This window comes from Ictidomys tridecemlineatus, chromosome 5 (assembly GCF_052094955.1).
Source record: "Ictidomys tridecemlineatus isolate mIctTri1 chromosome 5, mIctTri1.hap1, whole genome shotgun sequence".
Taxonomy (NCBI): Eukaryota; Metazoa; Chordata; class Mammalia; order Rodentia; family Sciuridae; genus Ictidomys; species Ictidomys tridecemlineatus.
This window is the reverse complement of record NC_135481.1, coordinates 115,226,416-115,244,578: the sequence shown is the minus strand read 5'-3', so window position 1 is coordinate 115,244,578 and position 18,163 is coordinate 115,226,416. Positions and strand designations below refer to the sequence as shown.

Here is an 18,163-nt window from a genome sequence, read left to right as displayed (position 1 = left end):
GCCTGCCGACAGTCACAGCTGTGCCAAGCCTGCTGGCCTCAGCCCTTGTTTTCTACCAGAGAGGCCCCTCTGAGGGTGGCGGATCAGGCAGTGGGCCGGGAGCCTTATTTCTGGAACGCATGCCTTGCTGGGCATCCTGAGGATTGGCTGGTGGCACTGAAGGGGGCCGTGAGAATCCAGGCTCGGGGTCTGCCTCTGGGGCCGGCTGGCACCTGGCGCTGCAGGGACCCCCAGGGTGTGTTTGCGTTTCCTCTGTCTCCATGAGAACTAGCCTCCAGCCTGACCGCTCTCCCTGTCTCAGGCAGCTGTGGACCTGGCCATGCCTGGGGCCACCTTTGCCTTATGATGCAGAAACCTGGGGCTGGGGTAGTGGGGGATCCTGGCTGCTCTTCGAGGCCCAGCATGACATCTGAAGGACCCCAGGAGCCTGGGAGTCCAGAGGGCTGTGTTTCCAGCTGCTGGGAATGAGACGGCCCAGTCAGATCATCAGGGCCAGCCCTGCCTTGACCATTTCCCAGCTAGGTGACCTTGGAACACTGTTCCAGCTTTCAGAGCTCAGTCCTCCCCCACATACAGCACAGCCTAGAGCCTACGTCAGGGTGCCAGGCAGACCCAGCACAGGCAACGGCTGTCCCAGGGAGGGTGATGGGCTCTGGTCAGGGTATCTGGGCTCCCCTCTGCTCTGATGGATTTCTCCTTGTCTGTTAAATGGGGGTGGTCCTGGGTCCCCTCCCTCAGGGTCCTCCAACACTGAAAGCTGGTCTCCAGAGGAAGAGAGACTGGAGAGGGGACTCCAGAGGGATTTGGATGTGTCCGTGGGTCTCAGGAAGCATTTCTCATCCCCCATGTCCTGTGATCCTGGAAGTAGACCAGGCTGCCACCCCTGGCCCATTGTTAGAGAATCTTCAGTGGCACCGTGGGGCGGGGCCAGGATTTGAACTCAGGGCCTTTGACTTGATACTCTTCATCCTATCACCAGCCTCTCTTAGATAATGTGAAGACATTGTTGAATGTGAATCACTGGGACAGTAGGTACTAACCAGGCAGGACCCCAAGTCTTTGCTGGAAAAAAAGGGGAAATGAATTCTGAACATTTCCCCCCACCTGAAACATCTGTAAGCTTTTGGGGAACCAAGACAGGATGTCAGGAGGAAAAGATAGACGTCAGGAAAGTAGCCCGAATACGGTGGCCCACACCTCTGATGGCACACTCAGGGGGCTGAGGCAGGAGGATGGCAAGTTTGAGGGCAGCCTGGGCAACGTAGAGAGACCCCGTCAAAATAAATAAATAAATAAAAATGAAGAGGACTGGGGACATAACTCAATCACCAGAACACAACTACAGCAAAAGTCTGGGGGGTATCTCCCAGCCTCCCACTTTCCCACCCCAAGGAACCTCAGCCAGCCTCTGGACTCAGTGATGAGGCCTGCGACTGAGCAGCCAGGTAGCAGATGGAGACAAATCCTTGCTGTTGTCCTAGTAGTGACAACACTCTGAGGATTGCTAAGAGGATGATGAGACAACAGGCAGCAGAGTGCCCTGCATGGTGGAGCAGACCCAGAAGAAAAGCTATGGCTTCTAGTACAGCCTGGATCACACCATGCCTGATTTCCTGGCTGTGGCTTCGGCATAGAGAACCCTTTAAGGGTTTGAAAGTCCCAGCAGAGATTGAAAACCTGGAATGGCCATACCATGGCACTGAGTTGTCTGGGTGACTCTATCAAGCACGCTCTGCAAGAGCAGCTCTCTCAAGAAGACTTGTAAGTAAAGAAGTCTCTGAGCTCTGCTTGTAGATTTCTTTGGTGATTTTTTTTCAGTACCAGGTTGAACTCAGGGGTGCTTACCCACTGAGCCACATCCCCAGCCCTTTTTTGTATTTTATTCAGAGATAGGGTCTCACTGAGTTGCTTAGTTGCTGAGGCGGGCTCTGAACTCTCGATCCTCCTGCCTCAGCCTCCTCCTGAGCTGCTGGAATTACAGGTGTGAGCCACCACACCCGGCTCTTTGGTGGTATTTCTGTTCATGTGCGTTCCACAAGCGTGTAGTCACACCGCACACATGCCCTCTGTACCTCTCCTGTGACTCATCACAATGAGAAGTAAGGGATGACAAAAAGCAAAAGCGAGATTACCTTAAATAAAAGTCACCAGGGGGTGAGGGGAGGAATGAGAGGATTGGGAAGGTGGTGGCTGTGACCAGGGAAGTCACTTTTGTATCATTTGTTAAGTGCATATATCATTCCTACAGAGATTCTGTTTTACAAAGGTAAGCAGTTTATAAATGCAAAAGGTGAGGGAATGTTAATGTAAAATCAGCGTGTCTGTCCTGGTGAAGGATAGGGACACCTGTGGCGAGCTCGGTGAGATCTGTTCTTCGTCCAGTGCAGGATTCATCGGGGTTATTGTTAAGTAGTTCTGGGCTTCATCAATCTCAATCAGGAGATGCACATACATATTCCATTATGCATCTCAAATGTCACATAAAACATGTAAAATTGAAAGATAATATGGGACATTTTCAAAAATTCTCATAGAAAATCAAGCTCGTTCATTATACTCAAATGTTAATCTGGCTGGATTTTGAAAATACACACCTATGTGTTGGATGACACGTGTTCCCTTCATTGGGAGCATCAACTCCCCATTCAGAAGCCATTCAAGAGGATGACACCCACAGCCCATGCCCTCCGATCATCAACAGGATGTTTTTTAAAGTCCTGGCCTAATGATTTGTTCTTCTGAATCATAAAACACTGTAATGTTTGAGCTGGGAGGAGCCCCAGGTCACATGGACCAGGCTGCTGGTTTAACAACCAAGAGTAGTGTTCCGGCCAAGGTCAACAGGGGCATATCAGTAGGGAGGACAGTTCGCTCTGGTTGGCCACACTGTGGATGACTCTCATGCAGACACCACCTACCACACCAGTGTGATTCCTGGGTCACAAGGCTCCTCCCAAGGGCAGGCGGAGAGAGATGGGTAGCATACCTGAGGTTAAACTGATTGCATCTTTTTTTTTTTTTTTTTTTTTTGGTACTGGCATTGAACCCAGGGATATTTTACCCTGAGCCGCATCCCCAGCTTTTTAATTTAATTTACTTTTTTATTTTGAGACCCAGTGTCATAAGTTGTTGAGGACCTCCTTAAGTTGCTGAGGCTGGCTTCAAACTTGCTATCCTTCTGTCTGAGACTTCAAAGCTGCTGGGATTATAGGTGTGCACCACCAGGCTTGGTTAATTTCATCATTTTAATTTTTAAAAAATCAGAGAAGAGCTACAGGGTGCGTGCAATGTTTTTCCTTTTGAGACAGGGTCTCACTAAGTTGCTTAGGACCTCCCTAAGTTGCAGAGGCTGGCTTTGAACTTGCCATCCTCTTGCCTAAGTCTCCTGAGTCACTGGGATTACAGGTGCGTTCCACCTGTAATCAAAGGTAAGGGTGAGGTAGCTTTTGGAGACTTGGAAACAAATCTTTAATTTATGAGCCCAGAGTGACGGTGTGTGGGTGTTCAAGGTCAGGTTGAGTATCCCATATCCAAAATGCTTGGGACCAGAAGTGTTTTGGATTTGGGTTTTTTTTCAGATTGGGGAGTAGGATGCATGCTGTAGTGAGGTAGTTGAGGTAGTTTCTGAGCCTAAACAGGAAAGTCACTGTGTTTCCTAGACACCTAGTACATGGAGGCTGCAGGTAATTCTATGCAACGCTTTCTGTGTGTCCGTCCTGGCTGCAACCATCACAGAAGGTCAGGTGTGGCATTTTTCATTCGTAGCATAGCATCAGTGCTCCTAAAATTTTGGATTTTGGAAGATTACAGATTTTCAGATTAGGCATGCTCAGCCTGCATCTAAAGGTGGACGCTGCCGTGGAGAGTGACAATGGCCCTCAGAGAGACCTTGTCTGAGCCTACACCGCTACAGTCTCCGCAGCAGACCTGACCCACAGGGTGTCTTGCCAGTGCCTCAGGGTGCAGACGAGACCCTGTGACTCCCAGGCCAGTGCTCTTCCTTCCCCTGGTCCCTTTTGTAAGTGTTGGTGTGACATCCTGGCTGGTGCTGAAAGTGGAGGCTGGTTTTGGCTCAGGCCACTTGGTCATCACCAAGCCGAGGGTGGCCGGACTCTAATGAAGCTGAGAGTTTTAGTTGAGATGTGGAAAGGGCTGAGCCCCTCCCAAGTGACACTTGCTGCAGTAACAGCAGCCTGACTCACTGGGTGGACTCTTTCCTGAAGGGAGGAGAGGCACCTGACCTTCACCTGGGCTGGTCTCAAGTTCCTGCTCTAGAAATTGGAAGGCTGAAGTTAGATCTCCAAGGCTCCTTCAAATCCAGCTGTTTTCTCACTTTATAGCCCGGAAGTAGGTTCTGGTTACCTGAGTCTGGCCCCTGCCATCTGTCCACCCACCCCAGGAGGGGCCAGATTATGTGGGCAATTCTGAACATCTTCCTTGCTCTGAAGATGCGGTCTCAAGTCCCTGGGCTACCTCTGGGTCCCCTGAAGCCCCAACCTCATCCCAACCTTTCTCACCTAACCTGTGCACAAGCGCGTGTCTCCACCAATGTCCTTCCCTCACTGCTCCCCACCAACACTGGGCCGGACGGCGCCTCCCCCTAGAAGCTGCCACAGGATTGGCAGCTTTCTGTTTTTGGTTCCTGTTTTGCACTTTGCCGTGGCCATTAACCAACGGTTTTCAAATCTGATTCCCTGCTAGCCTGTGTCCGCCTATCTGTCCTCACAGCCCAGTCGGAAGCGGTTATGATGACTATTAACATTAAATCATCAGACTTTCCCCTTTAACTGGGACCTGAAAAACTCTGGGGAGCAGATGCTCTCAGCTCCATAGGAGGAGGCAGACCCCAGACAGGCTCAGGACACAGAGGAAGAAAGCGAGCCCTGGAGTCAAGACCCGTCCTCATCTCCCTGTGTGGTCCTTGTCAGGGACCAGTCCTCCTGGGGAGCTTGCTGGCTTCCTGGGCTCTGGGGGCTGGCCCTGTCCCCTGAACCTGTCCTGCACTCACTCATCTTCCCGGAGCTCTGCCCCCGCAGCCGTCCTCTCTGCCTGCGGAGGGCCTCCCTTGGGCCCTGTGGCTGCTCCCCTCTCCCTTGAGATCTGAGGGCACTGTCCTGCTGGAGAGGGACCTTTCTGCCCACACAGTGGCACGTGTCCCACCCTTGTGGCTGCCATCCGGTCTCCCCGGTTTTTTGGTGTTTCATTTGTTGGTTGTTGTTTTGTGTCCCTAGCACTTGCCACTATTGGAAATTGTGCAAGTTACTGATTTGCATTTGAGCTTGTCTTTTATCTCCTCTACTACAACACCATGCCTTAGGGCAGGTACTTGGTCTGTCCCAACCCCAGCCAGTGTAGCTACTCAACCATTCAGTCGTCCCTCCAGGGATTGGTTCTAGGAACACAACCCCCCCCCCCCACACACACACACCCTCATGGATACGCAATCCACGCTTCTCAAATCCCTAATGTTGGGCTGGGGATGTGGCTCAAGTGGTAGCGCGCTCGCGCTCGCCTAGCATGCGTGCGGCCCGGGTTCGATCCTCAGCAGCACCACATACCAACAAAGATGTTGTGTCCGTGGAGAACTAAGAAAAAGTAAATAAATGTTAAAATTCTCTCTCTCTCTCTCTCTCTCTGTCCCCCTCTCTCACTCTCTCTTTAAAAAAAAAAAAAAGATGTAAATGTTAAAAAAAAAAAAATCCCTAATGTCAAATATGATGTCATGTGACCTACACACATCTGCCGGTATACTTTAAATCACTGTCCGATTATTTATAATACCCAATACAATAAAGTGCTATGTGCTATGTAAATAGTGTTAGAACATATTGTTTAAAGAATAGAGATTTTTTTTAGAAGTCTGTAAGTACTCAGGACAGATGCAGTATTTCCCCCCTGAATGTTTTCTGTGTGCATCTGATTGAACCCGTGGAGGCAGAACCTGGGGGTGTGTGTGGGGGGGAAGGGCGCCTACTGTGTTTACGGATTGAATGCGTAGGGGATGGGCTGGTGCATCCAAGATTCCTCCCCTGTCCCACAACAGCTCCAGGCGTGGTTCTCTGGCATTGATCCTGGAGCCCAGTGCCCTCAGGGAGCCGTGCAGCTGGGCGTTGAATTGGGCAGGTGGCCACCAGACCCCTTGGGTGCCCGTGCCAGGGCGGAGCTGGGGAGCAGACCTAGGACTCAGCCTCCCCCCAGGCCCTGCCTCCAAGGAAACCCTCTCTGTATGGCCCTGTCACCGGGCCTGGGAATGCCAGAGCCAGGGCCCCCTGGGCACCCCGCCCTGTCTCCTCTGCCACACCCTCTTCTCCCAGGGGACTCCATCTAACTGCACAGCAACAGTGACCACAGGCTGGCGGTTGTAGGTGGCACGTGGACCAGCGGGGCTTGCCAGGGTAAACCGCCCCTCCTCCAGCCCTGGGTGGCCAGCGGGCCTGGCTCACAGAATTTGCCTATTTATCTGTTTGTGAGTTTTGAATTCAGTTTTGCTCAGAAGTAATTTTAGAAAATGGCTTTTTTGAAAGACCCGTCTTGTGGTTTCTCCTGTCCCTGCTTTCCTGTTGGTTAAATGCCAGGAGATGGGGGTCCAGGCCAGGCTCTCGGGCATGGCTCTGCTCCTCTGAGGAGGTGAGGGGATGGCCCATGAGTTCCGGTGTTTGTCCCCTACAGGAAGCGGAGGGTTAGTCACGCTGCCCATCGCTGGAGCCAGATTTGGTTTGGGAGCCAGAAAGGCAAGAGTTTGGGCTGGGATCTGGCCCTTCCGCCCTATAACCCACATGTCCTGGCCAGTGGCATTCCTTCAGTGGGCTGATGCTGGCCAAGAGGGACGCAGGTGAGGAAGATGCCAGGAACAGGTCCCTGCCCTGTGGGAGGAGTCTGGGGTGAGGTGGTGCTTTAAACAGTCCCCTCAGAGTTGCCAATGGCCTGGACAGAGGGACACTTAGAGGGTTGGCAGGGCATCAGGAAAGAGCCTTTAACATTTTTCATTTTTGAGATGTGCTCGGCCTATATTACCCATAGGCTCAAGTGATCCTCCTGCCTCGCTCTCTCGAATGGCTGTGTCTATAGGTGCATGCCACTGTCCCCAGCCTGGAAAGACCTTTAACTCTGCTCAAGGACACAGTTCTGCAGGCCCCAACTCCCCTCTCTGTGGAGTGGGGGAGGGTTGGGTTCCACCTGTCACTGTGGGGTCTGTTGGGCATGATGTGGACTGTACCACCCTGGAGGCTCGGCTCGGCCTAGCTGTCAGGGGACCCAGCAGAGCAAGGCGTCGCTTGCCCCACCCCCTTCCCAGGTGAAGGCCAGCTAGACTTTGTACTTTGTCTATTTCCTTCTGCTTCCGGGCCTCAGGTGCAATCAGACAGACCTGGGCAGGGAACCTGGTTCCACAGTGTGATCCTGGCTGTCACATATCCTCCCTGGACCAGGCTAACTACCTGTCAGCAGGCTGGCCACACCAAATGAGATAACAGGTCTGAAATCCCCAGTGGAGCCTCTCAGGACACCCCCCTGGGTGCTCCTGAGCTCAGGAGGTGACTGTGGGTAATCTGGGTCACTTGGAGGGTGCCCAGCACTTCTTCCTGCTCCTGCCCCAGCGCCTGCAGCCAGTGGATCTGGAGCAGCTGCTGCTGAATCAGCCCTGGATTTGGGTGCTCTTGGCCTCCAGGCTGGTGCCCTGGCAGGTCAGGGGGGCACGATGGGCAGGAGTTGACCCAGCCAAACGTGGCCTCTCCATCTGCTCTGAAGCCCCAAGCCAAGCGCTTACCCATGTGGACAGAGAGCACCCCCTGAGGGGTACGCGTGTGGACCACATACCACTCTCTCTCATTGTTTCCCAGGGCACCAGCCACCCCCAAAAGACCAAAGCAACTTTTTCTTTTATAAAATTAACTTTGGTGGTCGTGGTGGTCAGGGGACAATGTCAGCATACTCAGAACTGCTGTCGAATTCCCAGCCCTGAGCTTCAGGTCCTCCTCTATACTGTGTAGGGCTTAGGTCTGGCCAGGATTCTGACAGTGTGGGACGGGGGCCAATAATGACTGACAAGGTGAATTTGGTGGCATAAACTCAGGGCACAGAATGACAAAATGACTGTCACCCTCTCTCTATCTCCCTGCTCCTTTTACCTTTTTCTTTTGATCCCTCTGTAGGATGTTCTCATAATCACCTGGGCTCGCCCAGGACCAATTGAGTTGGAAATCTTGGGCAGTGCGGCCACTTACCTCTATCTATTAAAAGCTCCCCAGGGGATTCAGGTGCACAGGGATAGTTGAGAACCACGGGATCCGGCCTAGGAGAATGTCTCAGTGAGGCGCCACCCTGTTTTTAACAATCGGAACGTTTGCCCATCTCTGGCTCTGTACAAAAGAGCAGGCCTTGGTACAAACCTGCAACGGTATCCAGATACAGTCAAATAAGCATTGCTTATATTCCTATGGATTTCTTATGATGTTCTATATACAGCAATTGATCCTGGCCCTGGTTTTCTATTAAAGGTAGAGTATTTTTTTTAATCTCCTTTAAAAATAAATTTAGATGGGTCTAATTTTAAAAACTAATCAGAAAAAAATCGCGGCCAAAATCATGACCATGATAGACAAGTGGCCCAAACTTGACGGAGCTAGATGACATCTAAAGGCTTTCAGGTGCAACACCCTGACCGATCAGAGGGACACTGCCCTTGGGCTTCCTGCCTCTTAGGATCACCAAATGCCCCAGGAGTGTCAGCCCCAGCAGAGAGCCCTGGGGAGCAGGGGGTGTGGCAGGGGCACAACAAAGGCCCCCCTCTGGGTCTACTCGGCTGGGGCTGGCCACAGGAACGACACAGCTGGATGCTCCCCCACTTGGGCTGCATCTGCCCCTGCTCGGCCTTGCGTGGATCACGGGCAGCCCGAAGGCTCCTGTCCATCTCTCAGGTTCTTTCCTGGAGACCACTTGCCGTATAAGCCTGTGGACATCAGTGTCCATGGGATTCCAGCTCCATCATCAGAACAGGGGTGAAAGGTCACAAAGGGCAGTGAGAAGCCCCAAGTCTTAGTGAAGGCCCAGCCCTGCTGGCCCCCAGCCTGGACTTCTCAGACGGGGAAGTGCCTAACCTCTCCACAAGGGAACCACACAGCTCAGTGGGGACAGCCCTTGCCTGGCCCCCTTCTCACTTTTCCTGCCATGTCTGGTGGTATCCACCACTGGAGGGTCACTGGAGGGTCAGGGTCACTGGCCTCTCTGTTGTGAATGATTGTGGGCTCCTGCTGCCTCTTGACCCATGTGGGGATTTACACTGCAGCCCAGGAGGGTGGAAGCCGATCCGATCCTTGGGTCCAGGATGGAGGGCACAGGAGGGTGCACCCAGCAGAAGAGCCCTGACAGAGTGGGGACCTTGATGATAAATGCCCCCGGCGGCTGTAAGAAGGGGACATTCCCTGGTGAGGACGCGACTCTCAGCGCTGGGAAACGTGGCCTCTCCATCTGCTCTGAAGCAATCAGGCATTGCGCCAGGGTTTGCTGAGGAAAGCAGTGCAGAATCTTCTGGGATCCAGGCCTCGAGGAGGGTCGTGCTGGTGGGGGGCTGAGGGAGAGGAGGCTCCCCAAGCTGAGAAGGAGCTCGGGCCTCTGGAGTTTCTAGGGCAGGGGATGGCAAGCTGCTTCTGGGAAGGTTTCCAGAGAGGAAAGATTTTTGCGTTTCTCCTGCAAGAATACAGCCATGTGGTGTGTGAATGTGCGGAGGGCCCCCGCCGCGTTCCAGGAAAACTTCCTTTATGGGCACCGGGAACTGAATTTCATATGACTTTTAGGTGTCTCCTTCTGATTTTGTTCAGCATTTAAAAAAAAATGTAAAAATGAATCTTGGCTCAAGACAGTGGGCAGCGGTCTGCAGCTCCCAGTTCCAAGCGCCCTCTCTGCAGTGGAGAGGGGCCTCGCAGGTCTGAACTGATCACTGTACTAATCATTTCAGTTATTAAAAATGTGGTGCGGTAGCAGATCTCCACTTTGTGTCTGCTGATGAAAGCCGAACCTACTCTTCATTCACCAAATGTTCATGGTTAAGAGCAGGGGAGTCTTGTCATGTACCGGCTGCGGAACCCTGGGCAGATGGCTTAGCCTCTCTGAGCATCAGTTCTTTAAAGAGGCCATAGTAAGACCTGCGGTGGCAGTGACGTGCTCCCTGTAGGACTCAGCGCAGCCCAGACACATGGCCTGCTCCCGGGGAGGGCTCGCTCTTGCTCCCTCACCTCTGCACAGAGTTCAAGAGCAGTGTGCAAAAGTGGACGCCCAAAACTGTGTGCAGTAGAGGAGACACTTTAAAAAGAAGGCCCAGGAGGGCTGAGGAGCCTAAGGTCACAGCTGGTGATATGTGGCAGCGCCAGGTACCTGGTTTGCAAGACCCAGCTCTCTCCACACCACGCCCTTGCAGGGACCTGCCGGAGGAGACGTCCGCTTTCCCTGGAAGCTTGCTGACGGGATGGCTTTAATCTTTAGCAACTCTTCTCCTGGCAGTCCTTGAGGGCCGCTGCACACTCTTGGGAAGAGCAGCACGGTTTAGGGGCCTCACAGACCTCCAGCAGCTGGGGTTGGCACCAGGTTGGGGGTTTCTGTGGACCTCTTTGAGGGAAGCATCTGCCCTAAGTTGAGCTCTAGTTTAGAGCCCAGTCTGGAAACATGGGTCTGGGGTGGGGGAGGGGGTTCAGTTTTTGTGAATCTCTGCAAGGCCAGTAGGGAAGGTTCCAGAAGGTTCTGGAAGGCAGGATTCTGGGCTAGTGCTTTGAAGGAGGAATCCTCAGGGTCTTATGATACAAATACAGGAGGAAAGCTGCTGAGCAGGGTCAGACCTTGATTTTCCTTTCTGTGAAATGGAGGTGGAAATGTCCTCGTTAGTTGCTTTTTTGGCACCTACAGTGGGCCTCAGTCTGAATGCACAAAGGAAGCCTGGGAAGAAGCTGTCCTTGGATTGTGGAAGCCTCTGGAGATAAGGCTCAGAGGACAGAGACAAAGCGTGGCTGGTCAGAGGCCGAGGCACTGCCCTGGGAGCTGGGGGGCAGATGGCCTGAGCGTTTCCTCCGCTCGGCCTCCTCTGAAGACTGCTGCTTAGATCAGGGGGCGCTCGGTCCTGTTCAACCTGGGCAGGTCTCCGTGGTTCCCCGGGAAGAGGCGGCCTGACGCTGGGAGCTTGGAGCAGGGCTGGAACCATGAGTGGCTGAGAGAGAGCCTGGGGTGGGAGGAGCATCGGGCATCTTGGGAGGGGACGTGAAGGTGTCCCTGGGTTGTCCAGGGTAGAGGGACTTCCTGGGGCTCAGGACTTTGGGGACGAAGACCTGAATAGTATTGAACAGGCCAGGGCCAGTGGGTGACCCCAAGGTCAGTGACGGTGGGGTGAGGTCAGGGGGCATGGCGAGAGGGCCTGGGCTGAGCCTCAGTGCTCCCTCAGACTGGCCCACCTCTTGCTCCCAGGACCCCTCTGTGTCCCCAAGGCAGAAGCCACCCTTGTCCTGGGTCAACCCCTGCCTGCCCTGGCCACAGAGTGTTCAGTAGGTACTGTTAGTGAGTGAGGCGGAGGATCGCTCCTTCCCTTCCTCCTCACTGGGGGCAGGGGGCTCTGGTGCCAATACATCTGCCCTCTGCAAGCCTGTCCTCCATGGGCACGCCCTCCTCTCCTGGGCCACCTCCTCCACTTCCCGGCTGGAGGCCCCACCCGCCCCCTCTTGGCCACCCCTCCCCACGCACAGCCCCTCCCTGGCCCCCGCCTGGGCTCCTCCAGCCTTGCTCGCCCGCCCGCGTACCTGACCCCTGTGGGAAGGGCCTCCGCTTTTCGTATCTGCTCTGTGGGGCACCTGGAGGCCCTTCTGTAAAGGGGTCTTTTTTTTTTTTTTTTCTTAATTTTTTTATTGTTGGTCTTTCAAAACATTACATCTTTCTTAATATATCATGTTTCACAATTTGATTCAGAATGGTTATGAACTTCCATGATTACCCCGTATACAGATTGCTGAATCACATCGGTTACATCCGTTACATTTCCATTGATTTACACATTGCCATTCTAGTGTCTGATGAGTTCTGCTCTCTAACCTATCATCTACTATCCCCCCACCCCTCCCCTCCCCTCCCCTCTTCTCTCTCGACCACCTCTACTGTAAAACATTTATTCCACTTGTGTACTTCTTCCTTACCCCTTACTTCCTCTTGTATGTAATTTTATAAAACCCTGAGGATCACCTTCCCTTTCCCTGCAGATTCCCTTCTCTCTCCATTTCCCTCCCCCCTCTCTTCCCTATTTAATGTTAATCTTCTTCTCCTGCTCTTCGTCCCTACAAGTACATGAAAAAATGCTCACCATCGCTAGCGGTCAGAGAAATGCAAATCAAAACTACCCTAAGATACCATCTCACTCCAGTAAGATTGGCAGCCATCATGAAGTCCAACAACAACAAGTGCTGGAGAGGATGTGGGGAAAAGGGTACACTTGTTCATTGTTGGTGGGACTGCAAAATGGTGCAGCCAATTTGGAAAGCAGTATGGAGATTTCTTGGAAAGTTGGGAATGGAACCACCATTTGACCCAGCTATTCCCCTTCTCGGTCTATTCCCTAAAGACTTAAAAAGAGCATGCTACAGGGACACTGCTGCATCGATGTTCATAGCAGCACAATTCACGATAGCAAGATTGTGGAACCAACCTAGATGCCCTTCAATAGATGAATGGATAAAAAAAATGTGGCATTTATACACAATGGAGTATTACTCTGCATTAAGAAACGACAAAATCATAGAATTTGGAGGGAAATGGATGGCATTAGAGCAGATTATGCTAAGTGAAGCTAGCCAATCCTTAAAAAATAAATGCCTAATGACTTCTTTGATATAAGGGGTGTAAAGGGGTCTTGAAGGAACAAAGGCAGTCGGACGCCTAGAGCAGAGATTCCCTCTCTCCTCCTGTCATCTGTCCCTCCCTGAAGGCTCCTGTGTGACAGACATGGTTCTAGGCAGTGGCACGGGAGTAATGGATAAGACGGCAACAGTTGTGGCTCTGAGGAACAAGAATCGTCCCTAACAAGCAAGTAAACAGGCCGTGTCAGAAGGTCCTGTGTGCCCTGAAGACAGAGGAGGAGGCCAGCAGTCAGGCCGCTGCCAACCCCTGGCGGGCGGGCGGGCGGGGGCCGAGCCTCTGGCTCCTTGGAGGGGAGGTGACTCAGGCTCGGCACATGCGGTGCCCTTTTCTGGAGGCTGAAAGAATGCACCCTCCCCTGGGTGGTGGCAGTCTTACTGCTTAGCGTGGTCCACTTGGGGACGTTGGCATTTGCCTTGTGTGCAAAGCCTCTGGGCCGTGGGTCCCTTCAAGGAAGCCATCAAAGCCAGCATTGTCTGTGAGGAGGGCGGTGTTAGGAAGCCAGATGGGCTTGGTGCCTGGTGTGGGAAGCCACATGTGTGCGTGTGTGACACCGTGTGCACGCCTGTGTGTGTCCGCACCAGGAGTGCTGACTGCAGCTGGGTGGGTGCCTCCGCAGTCGCAGCTGCCTGGGGAGCACCCAAAGCCTGTGACAGGGGCTTCGGGGAGCACCCAGGAGACAGGCCTCAGGCTCCCTGGGGCTGGTGCGCAGTGGGTTGGCAGGCAGAGGACTGGGGATAACTGGGCTTGGTCAGCTCCCAGGCGCTGTCCTCAGGGCTGACGGGGAGCTCAGCCCCAGATGCAGGCCCCGCCAGGAGCGAGGGGGCAGCCCCCCACAGAGCCAGCAGGGCCACCGCAGTCTGCACCCCGAAGCAAGCTGCTCCCGAGGGACCCGTCTGCCCCGCACCTGCTGCCTGGCGTGGTGCTGAGGCCTGGGGTTCAGAGGGCACCCCCAAGCCTCCAGGGGAGCCACCCCCTGTGGATCACCCCTTCAAACAGACAAATGAAAGTCAGCCCCCAGGCGGGCGCCCCCGGCTTCACACAGACACATCGTAAACCTGGCGTCTGGAAGCCCTGGCAGGAGCAGGCGTGTGCTAATTATAATCTGCCCAGCCTTTAACGACCGCCCTTGAACTCTCCCAGGTGAAGGCTTCCAGGAGAAGGTCTCTGGGTGCTTCGGAGGGTCTCAGCTATCGGGTAGGCAATAGTGATCCACATACAGGCTCTCCTACGTGACCCGCAGTGAGCCACATACAGGCTCTCCTAAGTGACCCACAGTGAGCCAATACAGGCTCTCCTAGGTGACCCACAGTGAGCCAATACAGGCTCTCCTAGGTGATCACAGTGATCCACATACAGGCTCTCCTAGGTGATGCACATACAGGCTCTCCTAGGTGATCACAGTGATCCACATACAGGCTCTCCTAGGTGATGCACATACAGGCTCTCCTAGGTGATCACAGTGATCCACATACAGGCTCTCCTAGGTGATCACAGTGATCCACATACAGGCTCTCCTAGGTGATCACAGTGATCCACATACAGGCTCTCCTAGGTGATGCACATACAGGCTCTCCTAGGTGATCACAGTGAGCCAATACAGGCTCTCCTAGGTGATCCACATACAGGCTCTCCTAAGTGACCCACATACAGGCTCTCCTAGGTGATGCACATACAGGCTCTCCTAGGTGATCACAGTGATCCACATACAGGCTCTCCTAGGTGATCACAGTGAGCCAATACAGGCTCTCCTAGGTGATCACAGTGATCCACATACAGGCTCTCCTAGGTGATCACAGTGATCCACATACAGGCTCTCCTAGGTGGCTCAGGGGACATCACCTTGCAGCCCCAGCAAAACCAGGACAATTTCAAACCTCTTGGGCTCTGCTGAGGAGCTACTGGGGAGACTAAGGCAGCAGGGGTACTTGCTGTGTGACCTTGGCCAGGTTACACTGTGAACCTAAGTTCTATTAACAGTGGGAGGGAGAACAGGAGGATGTGTGGCAGCACCTACATGGTGCCCAGGGCCTGCTAGGTATTTAGCAATGATAGTTCCCAGGCCTCTACCCCCCACCCCAGAAGTCCTGGAAGGCTTTCCGGAGGCAGAGATCCAGAGCCGCTGGGCGGATGTAGCAGGCAGGAAAAGGCAGAGAGACGGCCCAAGAAACGAGGGGAGAAAGGAGAAACGGAGCCAGGTGACCCTGCTGCCAGCAGAGGGGCAGGAGTGGGGACACAGGTGGAGGGGGGAGTGGGGACACAGGAGGAGGGGGGAGTGGGGACACAGGAGGGGGGGGAGTGGGGACACAGGAGGAGGGGGGAGTGGGGACACAGGAGGAGGGGGGAGTGGGGACACAGGAGGAGGGGGGAGTGGGGACACAGGAGGAGGGGGGAGTGGGGACACAGGAGGAGGGGGGAGTGGGGACACAGGAGGGGGGGGAGTGGGGACACAGGAGGAGGGGGGAGTGGGGACACAGGAGGAGGGGGGAGTGGGGACACAGGGAGGGGGGAGTGGGGACACAGGAGGAGGGGGGAGTGGGGACACAGGAGGGGGGGGAGTGGGGACACAGGGGGGGAGTGGGGACACAGGAGGGGGGGAGTGGGGACACAGGAGGAGGGGGGAGTGGGGACACAGGAGGGGGGGGAGTGGGGACACAGGGGGGGAGTGGGGACACAGGAGGGGGGGAGTGGGGACACAGGTGGAGGCGGGGACTTGTCTGCTGAGCATCCTGGGCTTTCTGGGGCAGGGCTGTGAGCCCTGGAGGGCCCTTGACCCCGAGTCCACAGACTCCTCTCTCCTGAGAGAACACGCTGTCCCTCTGCCTCCTGTCAAACGGGGAGCTTTCCTGAGAAAGGAATCCAAGGCCATTCATGTTTCCGGGGATGTGCCTCCCAGGCTGGGATGGCCCTTCTTACATAAGTCCAGGTGTCTCTGTGTCACTACATAAACTGCTCCTGAAGACTGCAGAGGAAATGAAGAGTGTGGGCTTTCTAGTCCACTGTGCTGCTGCTGCTCCCTTTGACGCTTGAGGAAACTGAGGAACAGAGAGGTTAACAGTCTTGCCTTAGGTCACACAGCTAACAGAGAAGCCCAAACCAGTTTCAGACTGCCCCTACTTCAATATCTGCATATTTTCTGTGTAGCAGTATGTGAATGTTAGACTCATTACTCCTTGTAATTTATTCTGAGTCTAATAGAAGTAGGAAATCTTTTAATTTATTACCAGAATGTTACTTTAAAGGTTTTTCATTAAAAAAAAAAAAACAAACAAACTTTTACTCCCACCTTAAGGAAACTGAACATTTAAAACTGCACTGATAATGAAGCGGCAGACAGCCCATTCACCTCCATTTTTTTTTTTGACATTTTTACATTATTTTCACAACAAAGCTTGGCAACAGTGGCCCGTCGGCCACATGCTGCCTGTTTCTGTAAATCCAGTTCTGTTGGCACAGGGCCACGCTCATTTGTGTCTCATCCATGGCTGTTTTCACACCGCGGTGACAAGTTGGAAGAGCTGTGACGGAGACCATGTGGCTGTATTGACTGCCTCTTTCCAGGAAGAGCTCACTGTCGCTGCCGCCTGGGCTTGTACCCCAGGTTTCCTCTGCAGCCCCAGCTTCGTTCCAGGGGCGGATCCAGGTCTCCCTGCACATGGCCCAGAACATTCCATGGAACGGATGTCACAGACCTTCCCGAGCCGTCTTTGCTTACCCTCAGTGGGACGATCACAGTGGGAGACTCAGTTACAGCCTCAGCACCCACTCGGCTGGGCTGGGACGATGGGGAGAGCACTTGCTTAGCATGTGTGAGGCTTTGGGTTCCATCCCCAGCACTGCAACAAACAAGATCAAGACTTACCACCCGTCCAGTGTTCACAGCAATAAGAAATTTGTACTACTTCTTTTTTTTTTTTTTGTACTGGGAATTGAGCCCAGGGATGCTCTCCCATGGAGCCACATCCCCAGCCCTTTTCATTTTTTATCTTGAGACAGGGCCTCACTAAGTGGCCCAGGCTAGCCTCTAACTTGCCATCCTTCTGCCTCAGCCTCCAGAGTTGCTGGAATCACAGGCGTGCACCACGGTGGCCAGCAGAAGTTTGTACTGTGATTATCCCTGTTTTGCAGACGAGGAGGTCAAGTTGGGGGAGGCCAATGTTCGAAGGCTGCGGAGCTTCTCAGCCACAGGTCAGGTCTGAATGGAGTCAGCCTGTCTCCTGAGTGCCCGCTCTCAGCAGCTCTTAGGAGGAGTCCCAGGAAACCCAGGCTTTGTGCAGCCTGATTGGGGTCGGGGCTCCGGCAGTGACTCACCAGGAGCGGGCCCCACCCTCCCTCCCACCCAGCTCCATCTCCCAGATTGGGCCTCCTCTGGTCTTCCACAGCCAGGCCCCTCCTGCCAGGGATCACACATTTTGTTTCTTTGTTTAAAACGTCCCTGAAAAGAAGGCCAGCCATTCATGCAAAAGAGCAAGCGCAGAGACCAAAGAACCAATGGCTCCTGATCAGAAAAATGCCACCGGGTGTCAGAACCCAGTAGAAATGGGGGGAGCTCAGCTGGGGCTCTGCTGTGTGTGTGTGTGTGTGTGGGGGGGGAGTCCAGGGCTAAACAACTGAGAAATTTGGAAAAACAAACAAACAGAAAAAACTCAGCAAAGATGCACTATAACTGTCCAGCAGGAAGGGAAGGTTAAAGTCGGTGCCATCTGCTCCAGGGGCATTCAGGCCGTTTGCAGTGACTATTGGCCCATTGTCCCAGCAGGCAAGTAAAAATCCAGGTCCACAGAGACTCTTGGAAAAGGTATTGTGAACGGGCAGATCCCCGCTGGGGGAGTCCAGGGACAGGGAGGAGCAGATGTGGGGCACACTCAAGAACGTCCTCTTTCCAGAAGGCAAGGACGGAGCTGTCGGGTCCCGAGAGCGCAGGCGTGGTCAGGGGCAGGCGCGGTCAGGGGCAGGCGTGGTCAGGGCAGGTGCAGTCAGGGCAGGCGCGGTCAGGGCAGGCGCGGTCAGCTGAAGGAGCCGTCAGGTGCGGGTTCTCTTTGCTCATCTGTGATCTTCGGCGCTGACCACAGCCTAGAGTAGGTGTTGGGAGGCGATTTGTCATCAGATGACTCCGTGTGTCCCGAGCTCTGCAGGAGACAGAAGGTGACCCTGGTGGGGTCCCCGCTGGAAGATGAGCTGAGCCCAGGCGACCCTGCCTGTTGGCTGGGTGCTTGGCAGGCCCCACCATCACCTGACTTCAGGCGCATCTGGGGCAGTGAGAGCCAGCCGCTCCTGAACCCCA

At 54.1% G+C, this 18,163-nt stretch overlaps 1 protein-coding gene across 1 annotated transcript in view; it reads left to right on the top strand.

The window, feature by feature from the left end:
• Syne3 (spectrin repeat containing nuclear envelope family member 3) overlaps positions 1-18,163 on the top strand; it is an 82,638-nt gene that overhangs the window by 1,362 nt on the left and 63,113 nt on the right. The gene's annotated exons all lie outside the window — the stretch shown is intronic.